The 17,467-nt window shown below is 42.7% G+C and overlaps 1 protein-coding gene across 1 annotated transcript in view; it reads right to left on the bottom strand.

Moving 5' to 3' along the window:
- LOC121867861 (solute carrier organic anion transporter family member 74D-like) overlaps positions 1-17,467 on the bottom strand; it is a gene marked incomplete in the record, with an annotated part of 255,675 nt that overhangs the window by 146,665 nt on the left and 91,543 nt on the right. The window contains 1 exon segment of the mRNA XM_042367986.1: positions 11,459-11,511.

Genomic DNA, 17,467 nt, shown 5'->3' with positions numbered 1-17,467 from the left:
CACCCCTCCGTTCTTCACCCCTTCACACCCTCCCCTCCTTCCTCCATCCCCTTTACCCCCTCCCTCCCCTCCCCCCTTCCCCCCCCCCTCCCTCCTTCACCTCCATCCTTTACCCACTCCCTCCCTCCCCTCACCCCCCCGTGCTGCTTTCAGTTTGTCGTTATACTTACCACGCATAATAGCCCAAATTTGATAACCTCTACATTTATTCAAAGAAATAAACTGTAATTCAGAAATGTTGAGTATTTATTGTATTCATGTGTGTGTATATGTGCGTGTATGTATTTGTGTGTGTATGTATATGTGCTGCATGTGTGTGTATATGTGCGGGTGTGTGTGTATAGGTGCGTGTGTGTATATGTGCGTCTGAATATGTGTGTGCATGTGTGTATATTTATATGTGCCTGTGTGTATATGTGCACGTGGCTCATAACTGATACAGATGTTACTTTCACCACTCATATGTGCTACAGGTGTATGAAGAACAGAACAGTGCACTTGGGTTAATAGTTGTTCTACATTTTTATCCAAATATCGAACTCTAATCCATCAGTCAAGTCAGGAAAGACGTGATAGTATTTCAGTAATTATAAAGTCCCCCGAAACATAACGTTAAATGTTTACAAACAATTTTTCTTGTTGATCCTGAGATGTTAGAATTAATCCTCAGTAGAGATGTGTTCCAGGCGCCTCGTACTGTGTTATTGGCTGTATAAATGTTTGTGTGTGTGTGTGTGTCTCTCTCTCTCTCTCTCTCTCTCTCTCACCCTGCAATAACTGAGAAAAACATCATAAAATAAAATAAAACTACCAACATTCTCATTGTATGTAAACACAATCAATTACTGAATTAAAAACAGTAGTATCATGCTACGTGTTCTAGTGGAGTAACTTTTATTGTTTAGAAACAAAACAATTAACTTTTATTGTAGAAATGAATGAACGTGAGATTTGTTTTTCTTTTTACGCTACTACGTTTGTGCATTTATGTGTAACTTTTAATTGCTTTTGTTTACACACACACAATACTACTACTACTTTTTTTAACTACTACTACTACTACTACTACTACTACCACCACTACTACTGCTACTACTACTACTTTGTTGTCACTCGGAATCGAGTATGACGATCATCCAGCTATGATGCAATGATATGAGTTATTAGGGATGTCACCTTCGTTGGTGTGTTTTAAGGTGACTAAAGAGGCCGATACGGGACCGGCAGAGTCGTTCACATGAGTTACACATGTGGAGGGCTGCCTCGAGTGTGGAAGGGGCGGTGGCAGCGTCTTTCCTGCGTTGGCGCTTGTCTGTCTCGGTTTGCAGTCGGGCTAACTCGAAAGTATTGACACCTTCTCGTGTGGTGCTCCTCCAAGCGTTACGATGTGGAGTAATCGTCTCTCAGGCGAGGGGGTCGATTTGGCACCTTTTCGGGTTTGTCTTAAGACTATCCTTATACCTTTTCAGTTGCCCGCTAGCGTTACGTTTACTATTCGTTTGGTGACTGTAAAGTAGCTGCTTTGGCAATCTACCATGCGGGTAACTTGGCCAGTCCAGCGTAGTTGTTCATGAATAATGGTAGCCTCGATGCTCCTACAGTTGGTGTCAGCAAGGATGCTAGCATTTGTTCTCTTGTCTTCCCAGCGAACTCGGAGGATGGAACGTAGACTACGTTGGTGAAAGTTTTCAAGTGCCTTGATGTGCCTCCTGTATGTAACCCATGTCTCGCTGCCATATAGCAGGGTGGGTAAGACCACTGCTCGATATATGTGTAACTTTGTAGATAATTTCGGCTCCCTACAGCTGAAGACACGGTTTCGGAGTCTGCCAAAGGCTTGAGATGCACATCTGATCCGATGCTGAATCTCTTCATCGATGTCCGCGGTGGTGGACAGGTGGGAGCAGAGATACCGAAAGTGGGTAACATTAGAGAGTGTAGTACCGTTAAGATGGATGGATGGATGGATGGTGGAGGTGTGGCTGAACCAGGGGCAGGTTAAATTGGCACTGGCACGAGTAAGGAAGGCAACCAAGAAAATGGAAAAGAGAGTTGGTGCCAGTACACACCCTTGTTCAACCCCCATTTGGATGGGGAAGAACTCAGACTGGGTGCCATTGTGCAGGACACTCCCGTTCATGCCATCGTGGAGTTGCCTCACAATGGCTGGGGCAGCCAAAACGGCTGAGGGTCCACCAGAAGGCTTCACACACACACACACACACACACACACACACACACACACACACACACACACACACACACACTAAAAGAGAGAGAGAATGTGTATGTATGTGTGGTCTCGGTTGACTGTCTCTGGACGACGTGTGAGTGAACCGCCAGGACCTGATAAGTGTCATGACCATGTGTCTTCCTCCTGGACAATACCACTTCCTGGTCCACATTCCTCTCACACGGAGGAGGAGTAGGTGGAGGAGGAGGAGCCGGGACTGTAGTAATGTTTGGAGGATGAGGAACCAAGACTCTACTGATGTTTGGAGGAGGAGGAGGAGAAAGAGGTGCAAGGACTAAAGTGATGCTTGGAGGAAGATGAGGAAAAGGAGGAGCTCTGCTGATGTTTGGGTAAGAGGAGGAGGAGGAGGAGGAGGAGGAGGAGGCAGCAGAACCAGGATTATAGTAACGTTTCAAGGAAGAAGATTTCGAGGAAGATGAGGTAGAATAACAGCAAGAGAAGGAGGAATTAACAGGACCATAGAGTGATGTTTATTGTAGTAATTAAGTAAAAGAAAAAATCCCATTCCATATTCCTACTCTTAAAGAACAAACGAATTACTTTAACATTAAAACAAGAGAAGGAATATTACTCGTTGTCTTGAAGTTACAAAGTCATTGAGGAAATTTTTTGGTGGGTATTGTAGGCATCGAGGCCACTATTGATGATGTAATAAGTTAGTGTTAATTAAAGAAAGGGAATAACAATGTGAGAGAACAGGAGAAAATCTAAAGTTCCAAAGTTTGTTTTAATTCTTGATCACCTGAGGATTAGATCCCTTAGTTTATTATACCTTAAAAAATTAATCGCCCTAATGCTAACTCATCCTAAACTCACCTCACCTAACATAACCTGATCTAGCTAACCTAACATAACCTGATCTAGCTAACTTAACCTAACTTAACTTAATCTAATATAACCTAACCTAACTTAATCGAATATAACCTAACCTAACTTAATCTAACCTAACTTAACTTAATCTAATATAACCTAACCTAACTTAATCTAATATAACCTAACCTAACTTAATCTAATATAACCTAACTTAATCTAATATAGCCTAACTTAATCTAATACAACCTAACTTAACTTAATCTAATATAACCTAACCTAACTTAATCTAATATAACGTAACTTAACTTAATCTAATATAACCTAACCTAACTTAATCTAATATAACCTAACTTAATCTAATATAACCTAACCTAACTTAATCTAATATAATCTAATCTAACTTAATATCATGTAACCTAAACCTACTCAAACATAATATTACTTCTTAACCTAACCTAACCTAACCAAGCAGTAATATGACTTTATGAAGAGTGATGAACCAGGTGGATATTCTGGCTAATTGGCTGAAGGACAGGTAGAACAGGTAGGAGAGCCAAGAGTTATCCGAAAAAAAGGGTGTGCTTTGTCCGGTAGCCTTTACGTATAACGAGGATTTTACAGTAATAAAATCTGTTCCTACATTTGTTTCATAATTATTGGTCTTAAAAGTGTTTTGGCAAGTCATTTATTCCCAGGTAAAATTATTATTTCCTGAACGTGGACTACATTCTTCCACTCCACTCAACTCAAAAGGCTTTAGAGAGAGAGAGAGAGAGAGAGAGAGAGTGTGTGTGTGTGTGTGTTAAGCATATATTTCCCCAAACTCCACCTACACTACAATCTCGTGTTGCAAAAGTGTTCATAAATAATCGAGGGATGATAATCTTGCCAATGCTCAGAGGATTGCCGGGGATCCAGCAACTTCCAGGACCATTCTCTTGCACTGTGTAGATCCGGTGGGAAAAAGCTGGGGGTGTGGGGGTTTGGGGGAGGGTGTGGGGGTTTGAAGGGGAGTTGAGGGGTGGAGCACACAACAAATGGAAACACTCAGAAGGGGAGGGGGGGGGGGCACAATGCAGGAACACACAACAAATGGAAACACTCAGAAGACGTGTATTCCCGAAATGGTATAATTGACTGTTGTCTGATAGCTAGGCTCCCTGTGCTTGTGATGACGTCAATGTTGTGTTGTAGATTAGATTGACTCGTGTTTGTTTATTTATTTACTATTATTTTCCGTTTAATAATATTTAGGGATATTTTCTGTGGATTTATTTATTTTTATATTGATTAATGTATTTATGTTTGATGAGAAAGTGGGACAATGTTGCTCTTCTTAATACTGAAGGTTTATATTGAGAGAATCAGACACCTTGCCACTCCCTCTGTATCACCGGCGTCAGTGTTCATTTACCGTGTGTGCCTCAAGAGAACAATTGGTATAACTGGATCCATTGTGTCTGGCGCTTGTGACATCGTCCACACAGGTGTTCTAAACCTGTTTTGTCCGGCAGGTGGTGTAAGTGTCTGTCTCACACTGTTACCTCAGCCAGGTGGTGTTATTAATGACCACACAGGTGTATCAGCCAGGTGGTGTAAGAGTCGTCCACACAGGTGTATCAGTCAGGTGGTGTAAGAGTCGTCCACACAGGTGTATCAGCCAGGTGGTGTAAGAGTCGTCCACACAGGTGTATCAGCCAGGTGGTGTAGGAGTCGCCCACACAGGTGTATCAGCCAGGTGGTGTAGGAGTCGCCCACACAGGTGTATCAGCCAGGTGGTGTAAGAGTCGTCCACACAGGTGTATCAGTCAGGTGGTGTAAGAGTCGTCCACACAGGTGTATCAGCCAGGTGGTGTAAGAGTCGCCCACACAGGTGTATCAGCCCACAGGTGTATCAGCCAGGTGGTGTAGGAGTCGTCCACACAGGTGTATCAGCCAGATGGTGTCAGAGTCGTCCACACAGGTGTATCAGCCAGGTGGTGTAGGAGTCGTCCACACAGGTGTATCACCCAGGTGGTGTAAGAGTCGTCCACACAGGTGCATCACCCAGGTGGGTAAGAGTCGTCCACACAGGTGTATTACCCAGGTGGTGTAAGAGTCTACCACACAGGTGTATCAGCCAGGTGGTGTAAGAGTCGTCCACACAGGTGTATCACCCAGGTGGTGTAAGAGTCGTCCACACAGGTGTATCACCCAGGTGGTGTAAGAGTCGCCCACACAGGTGTATCAGCCAGGTGGTGTAGGAGTCGCCCACACAGGTGTATCAGCCAGGTGGTGTAGGAGTCGTCCACACAGGTGTATCAGTCAGGTGGTGTAGGAGTCGTCCACACAGGTGTATCAGCCAGGTGGTGTAGGAGTCGTCCACATAGGTGTATCAGTCAGGTGGTGTAAGAGTAGTCTACACAGGTGCATCAGCCAGGTGGTGTAAGAGTCGTCCACACAGGTGTATCAGTCAGGTGGTGTAAGAGTCGTCCACACAGGTGTATCAGTCAGGTGGTGTAAGAGTCGTCCACATAGGTGTATCAGCCAGGTGGTGTAGGAGTCGTCCACACAGGTGTATCAGTCAGGTGGTGTAAGAGTCGTCCACATAGGTGTATCAGCCAGGTGGTGTAGGAGTCGTCCACACAGGTGTATCAGCCAGGTGGTGTAGGAGTCGCCCACACAGGTGTATCAGTCAGGTGGTGTAAGAGTCGTCCACACAGGTGTATCAGCCAGGTGGTGTAAGAGTCGTCCACCAGTTTTAATACACACACACACCACAGAGTTGTATACTGACTTGTTTTCTTTCTGAATTTCCTTCTCACCGTCGGAAAGTTTTACTTCCGCACGTCTCAGGAATTGAAGTCCATTTGGAGCGCCTCGAGTTTTGCTTTGGCGTGCTGGGGGAGGCAAGGACGGCTTCCTCCTGATCTTATTGCTGCTCTGAGTTTGTAGTTCATTATTCTCTTTGCCAGTCGTTGCTCGTCGCTCTTGGCTGCCTTGATTCACTTCACTTCTGTGCTTGGTCCAACTTGTCCAGTTTGCTCAGTGTTTATCATCGTGTTCAACGTGTTGATTTGATCAGTCTATCGGTTATAGGCTATGATTGGGCTTTGACCTTGATCGCCCTGTGTGTTGGAGGTTTACTGTACAAGCTAGACTTAAGAACTTCATTATTAAATTTCTGCCGTAATTAGGGATTTAATTTGCACAACAAATATGTCAGCCAAATTGATCTCTAAATTACCCTTAGGTCAAACTGGAAGATGATGCGTGCTTGTATCTCCAGTCAGGGGACAAACATTGAAACGTACGAATGTATGAATGTAACTAACAAGTTCATTTGAGCTAAAGTACAAAAACAATGATCAAATATATCTTAAAAAAATACCATAGATTATACTATTACTAGAGTCAGTCATTTAGCACCAGTGATTTTATGGAGCTGTTTTGGGGTTTTAGTGTAATTCAACCAGTTAGGTGTATTCTTATATCTTTCATTACATGGCTGAATGAACATGGACCCGGGGTGACTAAGACCACTAACCCTGCTTAACGTTGGTCGTGATGGGCAGCAGTAGCTCATGCACAACGCCGGCAACCTGCAGTAGTCCCATCGTACGGACATTGTCAGCGAAATTTTTAGCGGACAACCTTATTTGGGGAGCATTTCCAACAAGCCAAAAAGCCGTATTGACAACACATAGGTACAGACACATCAACACAGTACTCACAGATCATTAACAAAGACCAACTGTGATGCTGGTGTTGCCATCGCCTTGACCGTTAGTGTTTTAAACAAAGGTGGGAGGGTCTTGGTAGCGGTTGGTAGTACTGGCAATGATTAATTATATTATATGATATTCAGTCGTGGTGACGTTGATTAATTGTATTCTTCTAAATAATATTCCATCGCCATGTGAGGTTTTTGTACGTGCTGAATATATATGACTTGTTTTGTTATTTACCATTACATCATTAATCAGGTGAATATATTTCTACTGTCACTGGTAGGCAGGGTCATATATTTTAATATTAAATGTGATTATATCTGATTGGTTGGAGGTGGACATGATGCAGCCAATCATCTCAGTGTTTAGCTTCAGCAGCACCTGTCAACTCGTTCCTTATCATTGTTATTGTGACGAGGTGAGAGACAGGAAGTAAAAACATGCTTTACATAAATTATCTTACTACCTGTATTGTGTTATCACCTGTCAAGAAAAATACTTCTGTTATCAGACATCTGTATAAGTTGACATGTGATTCCTTGGGGGCGATATGAACACAGCAACACTACAGTCAAGTTATTTAATAAATAATTTCCCTTATTTAGACCATCAAGGAAAAAATAAAAATGATGGATAATTAGCAAAGACCGATTTTTCAAAAAGTTCATTGAATTGTTAGCCCCTATATTGGGTTAGATGGCGCCTGAGAACACCACAATGTGTTTTGGAACAACCTGGCGACGCATCTGGTCTTGGTAACGGCCAACGGGAGGCTTCTGAATATCACCAACAGTCTTGGTAAAGTTAGTAAATTCGCGATATTGGTCCAAGTGGTATTCTTAAATTTTTTTGTAGCATATAAGTGAGCGTCGAAAGATCATGTGGTGTGTGTGTGTGTGTGTGTGTGTGTGTGTGGTTGAGCGTTGCAGGATCTGTTTAATACGTAGGAGGAAAACTGTGTGTGTGTGTGTGTGTGTGTGTGTGTGTGTGTGTGTGTGTGTGTGTGTGTGTGTGTGTGTGTGTGTGTTGGAATTCTAAGAATGAAGGTTTGGGAAAGTGGGTAGGGAAGAGGGGGTAGGGTGGAGGGGGGGGGGGGGTCAGGTGGAGAGAGAGAGAGGGGGGGTGGTGTGGATCTGTGTAAACCTTGAGGGGAGGGAGGGTGGTGGAGGCGGATGAGTGTTGGGTAAGGAGGGGAGGGGGAGGAGGTCCTGTATGTTGGGGAAGGCATTAAGTCTCCTCTCACCTTTTTCACAGTCTGATTTGACCTTTTCCTCTCCTCCTCCGCCTCTTATTCTTCCCCTTCTCCACTCCCCCTCCTCCTCTTTCATCTCTCTCCTTCCCTCCCTCCTCTTTCTTTCTCTCCTTCCTCCCTCCTCTCCCTCCTCTCTCCTCCCTCTCCTTCCCGCTCTCCTTCCCTCCACCCCCTCTTCCATCCCATCCTTCTCCTCCTCTCTCCCATCTGCATTTTCCCACACCCCTCTGCTTCATGCTTCACCCACCCAGTGTTCTCCAATCAACTCTAGTAGCCCGCATCCTCCACTTCACGCCCACATCTTACTCTGTACGCCCACATTTTACTCTGACTCTCACATCTTCCTCTACACGCCCACATCTTCCTCTAAACGCCCACATCTTACTCTTCACGCCCACATCTTCCTCTACACGCCCACATCTTCCTCTACACGCCCACATCTTACCTCTACACGCCCACATCTCTACACGCCCACATCTTACTCTGTACGCCCATCTTACTCTGTTGTACACCTACATCTTACTCTTCACGCCCACATTTTACTCTGAACGCCCACATCTTACGCCCACATCTTCCTCTACACGCCCACATCTTACTCTACACGCCCACATCTTCCTACACGCCCACATCTTACTCTGTACGCCCACATCTTACTCTGTTGTACACCTACATTTTACGCTGTACGCCCACATCTTACTCTTCACGCCCACATTTTACTCTGAACGCCCACATCTTCCTCTACACGCCCACATCTTCCTCTACACGCCCACATCTTCCTCTACACGCTCACATCTTCCTCTACACGCCCACATCTTACTCTGAACGCCCATATCTTACTCTACACGCCCACATCTTCCTCTACACGCCCACATCTTACTCTGAACGCCCATATCTTACTCTACGCCCACGTTTTACACGTCATTGTTAAAGGTTAATTTGACGGGCTGTAAACATCGCCCTTTGTCCCAGGAAAAAAAAAGATGATGTAATTAGTCAGAGGTCACAGCTGGGCAAGGTCAAAAGGTCACACTCTGATATTGACGATAAGGTTAAGGGACGACCTTTCTGATACTGTCGCAAAGATGGACTCTATCGTCACTGTTGTAGGTAGAGGAATACATCAGAGGTTGGTCATTGTTTCCGGGGTGTTAAATGCCCATCCTAACCTAACTTTACCTAACCTGGATCAATCTAACCTAACCTAACCTGCGTCATTCTAACCTAGCCTAACCTCATCTAACCTGACCTATACTGACCAGCTCTAATCAAATCTAGCACAGCCTGACAACTTAACTTAACCATGCCTAACTTAACCTAATACAACCTAAACTAACCTCTCTTCATATGGGGAATATTTATCATGTACTTGGGAACATCTTCTTAAGGCAATCCTACATAACATCACGTTCCATACACGATTTTTTTTTTGCCCCGGGGGGGGGGGGGGCTAGTTTATTGGGCACCCCCTTGTCATCCTGTGCAAATTGAAGAGCAAAAGCGTTTACAGCGCCCATCTGGGAAGCATGCGTAGTTCATGCTTGCCTTTATGACTCATGCATTAAGGGTGTAAAAGCCTGAAGGGTCATGGGTTTTGTCAGCAAGTTACATAAAGTGACAGAATGATGAGTGTGTAGGGGGAAAATTCCCGGTACAATTTATCTGTTTATGGCAAAGCGCGGCAGGTCCCTAATAATGTCAAGTGCCAGGCCTGTCTCTAGGAGGGGGGATATCTGGTCAGGGAGGGAAGAGGTGTTGGTAACAGGGTCATCAGTGGTTTGTAGGTAAGAAAGTCAGGAGTTACCCCGTGAGTTTGGGTAGGGCCTCTGGGAGCAGAGACTGGGATGTCGGGCATAAGGACAGAACCAGACAATGTGATGTAGTCGTGGCCAGAATTAGGCTAGGATACAGACACATCTGGCAGGTTAGTAACGCTGTACCCATACCGGAACACTCAGCATGTAAACTTTGTGAAAAACCTTTAAAGCATACACTTGAACACCATATTATCGAATGTGACACTGTCAAAGACTTCAGGCCACCTGGCATATTGTATCATGAACTTTGTAATTACTACATTGAATCGGGGGTGCTTGGGGACATTCTTGCTGTTTATCCCAAATTTGCTAGCCCACACTGATTAGTCTTCAATTAGATTATGACGTCCAATGTATATGAACCACTGTCTTGCATGGCAGTGAACAGTGACATCACCCACATGACTCTGACCTATATGTACTGTTAATGAATATGATGTATTTCTGTGTGTATGAACCTCTGTCTTGCGTGGCAGTGAGAAGTGATACCACCCTCAGTGTCAAGACCTGACTGAATTACTCAGAATAGGTAAACTGTACTCCAAGCTTTGTCAATAAATTTGTTAAACTAAAAAAAAAAAACACTTGCGAATAAACAACCATTAAAACAAAATAAAAAAAATATAAACACGCAAGAAAAACATAAACAAGAAAGAAAAATAAACACTAAGCAAGAGAAAACAAAATAAAGGTGATAACACGTAAAAAGGGCGCAATAACAGGTGATAAAAGGTGATAACAGGTGATAACAGGTGAAACAGGTGAAAAAAGTGACAGCAGGTGATAACAGGTGAAAAAAGTGATAACAGGTGATAACAGGTGAAAAAAGTGACAGCAGGTGATAACAGGTGAAAAAAGTGATAACAGGTGAAAAAAAGGTGCAACAGGTGATAACAGGTGGAGAAATGTGATAACACCTGACAAACGAATGTGGATTAGAGCAGTTAGTTGGGGTAACACAAGACGATACAGTAACCACATAATAAATGTGTAAATAGAGAAAAATCAATAAAAGCGAAAGAGTAAAATAAAAATAACAGCTAAAGGGAAGAAAGGGAAATGGAAATAATAATAATAATAATAATAATAATAATAATAATAATAATAATAATAATAATAATAATAATAAACACGATTTATAGGACAGAATAAGAGTGTAAAGTTTAGTATACAAAAGTTAAAGTAAATAAAGTAAAGTAAATAAAGTACTGTCCGGTTATAAATTTACAAAACACACATACAAAAAACGAACAAATTCGGTCGGTTAACAAGACAAAAGAGAACAGGAAAACGGATGTGGTTGAGAAGAAAAAAAAATAAAATAAAGGACAATGGATGATCAATGTGGGTGGTTTAGGAGGGTCAGGTGGTGACTACTGTTCGCACACACACACACACACACACACACGAAACTCCTACACCACCAGAATTTACAGGATTAACTAAAAAAAATACTTATATATACTTATCGTGTCAGTTACTTATTTCCAATGTGTAAATCAAATACACATATCACGTATACACATAGGACGTAAACAACAACAACAACAACAACAACAACAACAACAACAATAATAATAATAATAATACAAAGAAAAAATCTCCCAATGCTTACCTATAGACCGCTGTGGTTTCACTGCTTTATTTCTCAGTATTTCACAATAAAACCTGAGGAAGACAGAGAATTGAATGGTGAGAAGTGACAGTGTAGTGGTGATGATGAGTAGTGATAGTGACAGTGTAGTAGTGGTGATAGTGTAGTAGTTGGTGATGGTGAGTAGTGATAGTGAGTGTAGTAGTGGTGATTGTGGTGGAAGTGTTGGTGGTAGAAGGTGACAGTTCTTAATAATTGTGGTTGGATGGTGAGGGTGGTGATGGTGAATGTGGTGGTGATGGTGATTGTGGTGGAAAAAAAATATGACGTGTGAGTGATGATGATGATGATGATGATGGCAGTGAAACATTTATCTGGAAGATCTATGAATAGTGATGATGATTCTGACTGTAATGGCAGCAGGTGGTAGGTCTGGATAGTTGTTGAATGGTGTGGTGATAGTGGTTGTGTAGTGCAAAATAATGGTACAATAATAATAATAGAAAACATCTTAATACCTGGACAATGAACAATACCCGCACACAGACGGACAATATTCAAATAAGATAAAGCCTAGCCTAACCTAGCCTAACCTAGCCTAACCTAACCTAACCTAACCTAACCTAGCCTAACCTAACCTAACCTAGCCTAACTTAGCCTAACCTAACCTAGCCTAACTTAACATTCTCACCCCAAAACCCCCTCTCCCTCTACATTCAGCTTGATATCCTCCCCATATCCACCAACCATACTCTCCCCACAACCACATCCTTCCCATAACCACCATCCATACTCTCTCTCCCCATCCACTCACCCACCCACCCACACACACACACACACACACACACACACACACACACAGAGTCCAACATAAGGAACTAACACACATCTTAGTCAAATAATCAGCTCACACTTCCCTCCTGCTCCTTCAGTATATACCTATTAAAAACCCCTGACAAGCTTCACTAAATTGCACAGTTGTATCTCATTGTTTAAGAACCCATGAACAACAGGATGGTGGTGGTGAGAGTGGGTAGCAAGTCGTCAGCTATTGTTATTATCAAGCAATGTTTCCGGTGCCGAGACATGAGCAACGACGGGAGGGCGCTGGAGATGGGTAATACGGCGGCAGGTGCTCAAAGGTTCAGTCTCTAAGATAAACGACTGATGTTAGAGGAGGAACAACCAGAATAAGAGGAAGAATGACCTAGAATGATTAGTGTTGGAAGAAGGAGGCAAAATGATTAGTGTTAGAGGAAGAACAACCTAAAATGATTAGTGTCAGGAAGGGGCCAGAATGATTAGTGTCAGAGGAAGGAGGCAGAATGATTAGTGTTAGAGGAAGGAGGTAGAATGATTAGTGTCTGGGGGACGACCTAGAATGATTAGTGTCTGGGGGACGACCTAGAATGATTAGTGTCTGAGGCCCAGAATGATTTGTGTCAGAGCAAGAAGAACAGATGACGTAGCAAGAATATCTCGGAGGGCACTAAGAAATTATCTTCTACAAAATAAGTCTTCATATTTCTGGTGTGTTCTTAGGGGGGTAAAGCCGAGACACGTCACCAATCAGCGTTCATTTAGAGCTCGACCCCAGGAGGACAGGATACACGCGCTGCCATCCCACCAACCTCTTGACACATGTAGCTAAGTATAGTACAAACTCACATCGATCTCTCACATATAAAGGCTCATTATTCTCCCTCAACTCTTACCTACACGTCCACGCAAGGATCACATAATCATTCGTCATATATTTTAAGTTTCCATTAGATTAACCATCTTGCCCAGCTTCGAGGTCAGATATTGTATAGTGAAATTTGAACATTCGTCTGATTCTCAGCAACTGACCAACAATTACGTCAACAGGGAAAACAACCTTGGTTATGTTGTCCATAAACTAGTTTTTTAAGACAAGCTGTTCCACAATGTACTGTACAGTCACGAATAAATGTTTCTCTCTCTACACGCCTGAGACTTTGAACTGGAAAGTTTATGTAAAGTCTCCGAACTGCTTGTCTGATTACAGAAGTAGTTTAGATTTGGGTATAGTTTCGAACAAGAGAGAGCAATAGATTGATAGAATATTATAACTTTACGTTCTATTCTGTGACCATTACAGTACGGTATACAATAAATAACACCAAGTTGTATTTCTTCCCAAGATGCACACGATGACATAGTCTCCAACATTAACAGTCGTACTACACAGCAGAAACAATACCAGGAATCGTCTATATATCTGGTTTAATGATAGGACTGAATCAGTGTAGCCCTGTGTCGAGTGGCCGAGGCATAACCTTAGATATATCAGCTCTGGCTGTCATCATCTGTATTTACACTATGTATAATAAACAAGTCCTGTCTTGCTGCTTTACTTGATATTAACTGTTATAGTTTGTGTTGCAGTTATCACACACACACACACACACACACACACACACTACTACTACTACTACTACTACTACTACTACTACTACTACTACTACTACTACTACTACTACTTTGCTGTCACTCGGAATCAAGTATGACGATCATCCAGCAATGATAAAATGATACAAGTTATTAAGGATGTCACCTTCGTTGGTGAGCTCTAAGTTGACTAGAGAGGCCGATACAGGACCGACAGGGCCGTTCACAAATGTTGCACATGTGGAGGGCTACATCCAGTGCGGGAGGGACGGCGGCAGATTCTTTCCGGCGTTGGCGCTTGTCTGCCTCGATATGCAGTCGGGCTAACTCCAAGCGTTACGGTGTGGAGTAATCGTCTCCCAGGTGAGGGGGTCGATTTGGCAATTTTTCAGGTTTGTCTTAAGACTATTCTTATACCTTTTCAGTTGCCCGCCAGCGTTACGTTTACTATTCATTAGGTGACTGTAAAGTAGCTGCTTTGGCAGTCTACTGTCGCCCATGCGGGTAACATGGCCAGTCCAGCGTAGTTGTTCATGGATAATGGTAGCCTCGATGCTCCTACAGTTGGTGTCAGCGAGAACACACACACACGAGCACACACACGAACACACACACACACACACACACACACACACACACACACACACACACGGTTCATTAATGATGTAAACATTATCACGTAACTTCCATGTGGTGGTGTTGATAAACAAAAACGTGTTCATGGATAACATGTTAAGCGTCAGTAAGTGTTGTGACACGTGGTCATGACTCGTGCATAATGTTGATATTCGTTAAAAATTTAACACCGAGAAAGATCATTTGAACTTTGAAGGCTTCAGACAACAACACTCCAGAATTATTTTGTCCACTTGCCAGTATTTCCCTTCCCTTAAGTAGTGGACATTTCGAGTACTTCATATTATATTGTGAAAATATCTTAATGATTCTAAGAACGTATTCAGAGTTGGTCTTCCACGATAATAATCAAACCAAATGTAGATAACAGGATAAAACATATAATAAGTGGTACTGAGTAAAACTCCTGTGATAAGAAGATAATCATGAAGTCATGTTTGTCATAAATAATACGGCAAGTGATCTTTGTTCCTTTTATGGTGACGTGTACCTCATGTTCGACCTGTGCGTCTTGGTGTTACTGAAACAAGACCACCCTACACACGTGCTTGGGAGAGCTGAATAAACTGTAAGAAACTGGCGGAAAAGTGTGACTAAGACTGACAAATAAATAAAAGATGTGAACCCGGATCCTCAGCACCATCACCCCATCACCACCCACTAAGTTCCTCCTGTACAGCTGACAACGACTGCTACTAAAGGTAAAGCGGCTATCTGTTGACCGTAAGCCTCCCATAAACAGACAGAATTGAGTAAATAAATTCGCTTATTCCCACAGACGCGAAATGGAGCAAGTTGCAGAGTACTGGTAAACGATCATTGTGTTCTGAGCAGCAGTGTAAAGCAGTAGAGGGTTGTAAGATGTGGACTCTGGTAGTGTAAATAAACTAGATGGCTTGCAGTTGTCATAGATAAATATAAAACATTAAATGAAAAGAACTGTGACTGAGTACATTCTGGCATTGACTCTGAACAATCGGGCTAAACACTGCCAATGTAACAGAGAGGTGTGGATACAAGGTACGCTTTTGTAAGACACTTAACCACTATATAAAAAACCACGCTCTGAAGTAGCTAATAAAGATACTAGATATATGTTTCAGTAGTGTGGTGCTCAATTCAGCCTTCAGTGTTTATAATTCCAATCTACTCAGCAGTAATGAAGATACAAAGTAGTCGCCAATTGACTCCTTTTTCACTTGAGCCACAACCCAGAACACTGACTCTACTTGATGCATTTACTTTTATGAGCCATTAAGACATTTTCTATGAGACAATTAAGATAAACTCCAGAAGCCATCAAACAGTTACATTCTCAGACACCACTGCAGCTGTTGGCCTTGATGGGACAACTGGAGCAAACCCGAGTTCCATATATTTCATGAGCTGGACGGTCAACTCTAACACCCTTTGGGACACGACCCCATGAAGAATGACAATTTCTGTGGAATACGTAAAATAATACGAGTGTTTGACGTGTTGGATGATCGTAAATAATATCTTTGGGATAAGTCGTCTTTCCTCAATTAAACTGGGGTAAACTTCACTTGGGAGGTTGAGATGTAGCAAGCTGGAATAATTCACGCGTTAAACAGCCATGGATAAACCTATTGGCTTTATCCTTTCTGGGGATAACTGCATCAATCCTGAAAATATCCTGTGCTGAACGACAGTGGATAATCTCCTTGGGGTACGTCCTCTTCCCGTGGATGATCTGCATATTTCAAATGTTGAACGACTGCGGATACCCCCGTTGAGTTAGCCTATACATACGCCCTCTCTATTATGTCTAAGACGGGAGGGATGTGATGGAGAACCTTGCCTTGTGTACACAACATCCACCAATAAATCTCTCGACGCCAAAACAACCATCCGGGGAGCCCCTTTTCGTGTCACAACACCAAACTCCAGAACTTTACAGTTTGTGCGCAATTTCGCTTCCCAAGCAGCAGCTGTCGATAAGAATCTGCCTAGGTAAGGAGTGAGAGATGAAACATGTCTCTTGTACACGTGATAAGCTTGAGAATTATGTGACATTGGAAGATTGAAAAGTGTGTGTAAGTGTGTGTGTGTGTGTGTGTGTGTGTGTGTGTGTGTGTGTGTGTGTGTGTGTGTGTGTGTGTGTGTGTGTGTGTGTGTGTGTGTGTAATATGAGTCAAATATAATTATAAAGGCATTTCACATAAAGCAGACTCTTGGACATACAACACAGTCTGGGAAACACGACACTGTCTACGAATTTCGACATCGTGTATGACCCAAGACACTACTTGAGGAACACGACGCTGTCTACAGAACATGACTCAGTCTAAGGCACACGACACAGTCTAGGTCACAAGACACATCAACCCCAGCGCTCAAGATGCTTAACACTGTTGGACCTGTACTTGGGTGGAGAGACCAATATATATGACGCCACTATCTGCCTTCACTGTGAAATATTGAGAATTTTTTTAGTGCACGAAGAGGTGGGATGTCCGCTGTAAGTCAGACAATGGAGGAAGAAGAAATGTACAGAGTGGATGAGAAAAATGAAGAGAAGAAATGAGATAAATTATTATAAAGGGAAATGAAGAGGGGATGACTATTGTAGTGTAGAGAGAGAGAGAGAGAGAGAGAGAGAGAGAGAGAGAGAGAGAGATAGAGAGAGAGAGAGAGAGAGAGAGAGAGAGAGATTCATCAAATATTACACCTGTACAAGCCATCACCACCCCACACCTCAACTTAATTGCCTCACCCAACTCTCTTCACCTTTTACTCCGTTACACAGTAAACATTAAGCCAATGCTTAACTCCACTCTGCAATACTTTAATGCACGGATATAAAGGCTTTATATCGCAACAGTTTTAAGCACAATTATACAAGTGTTTTGTTCATTAACGTCTCATAATCACCTCCCCTCTACCTCCGTCACTATTTAAAGCACAACAGTTCACATCACAAATACAAACACTACATCACAACAGTTTAAAGCACAGGTG

This window comes from Homarus americanus, unplaced genomic scaffold (assembly GCF_018991925.1).
Source record: "Homarus americanus isolate GMGI-L3 unplaced genomic scaffold, GMGI_Hamer_2.0 scaffold37032, whole genome shotgun sequence".
Classification (NCBI taxonomy): domain Eukaryota; kingdom Metazoa; phylum Arthropoda; class Malacostraca; order Decapoda; family Nephropidae; genus Homarus; species Homarus americanus.
This window is presented reverse-complemented; position numbering and strand designations above follow the sequence as displayed.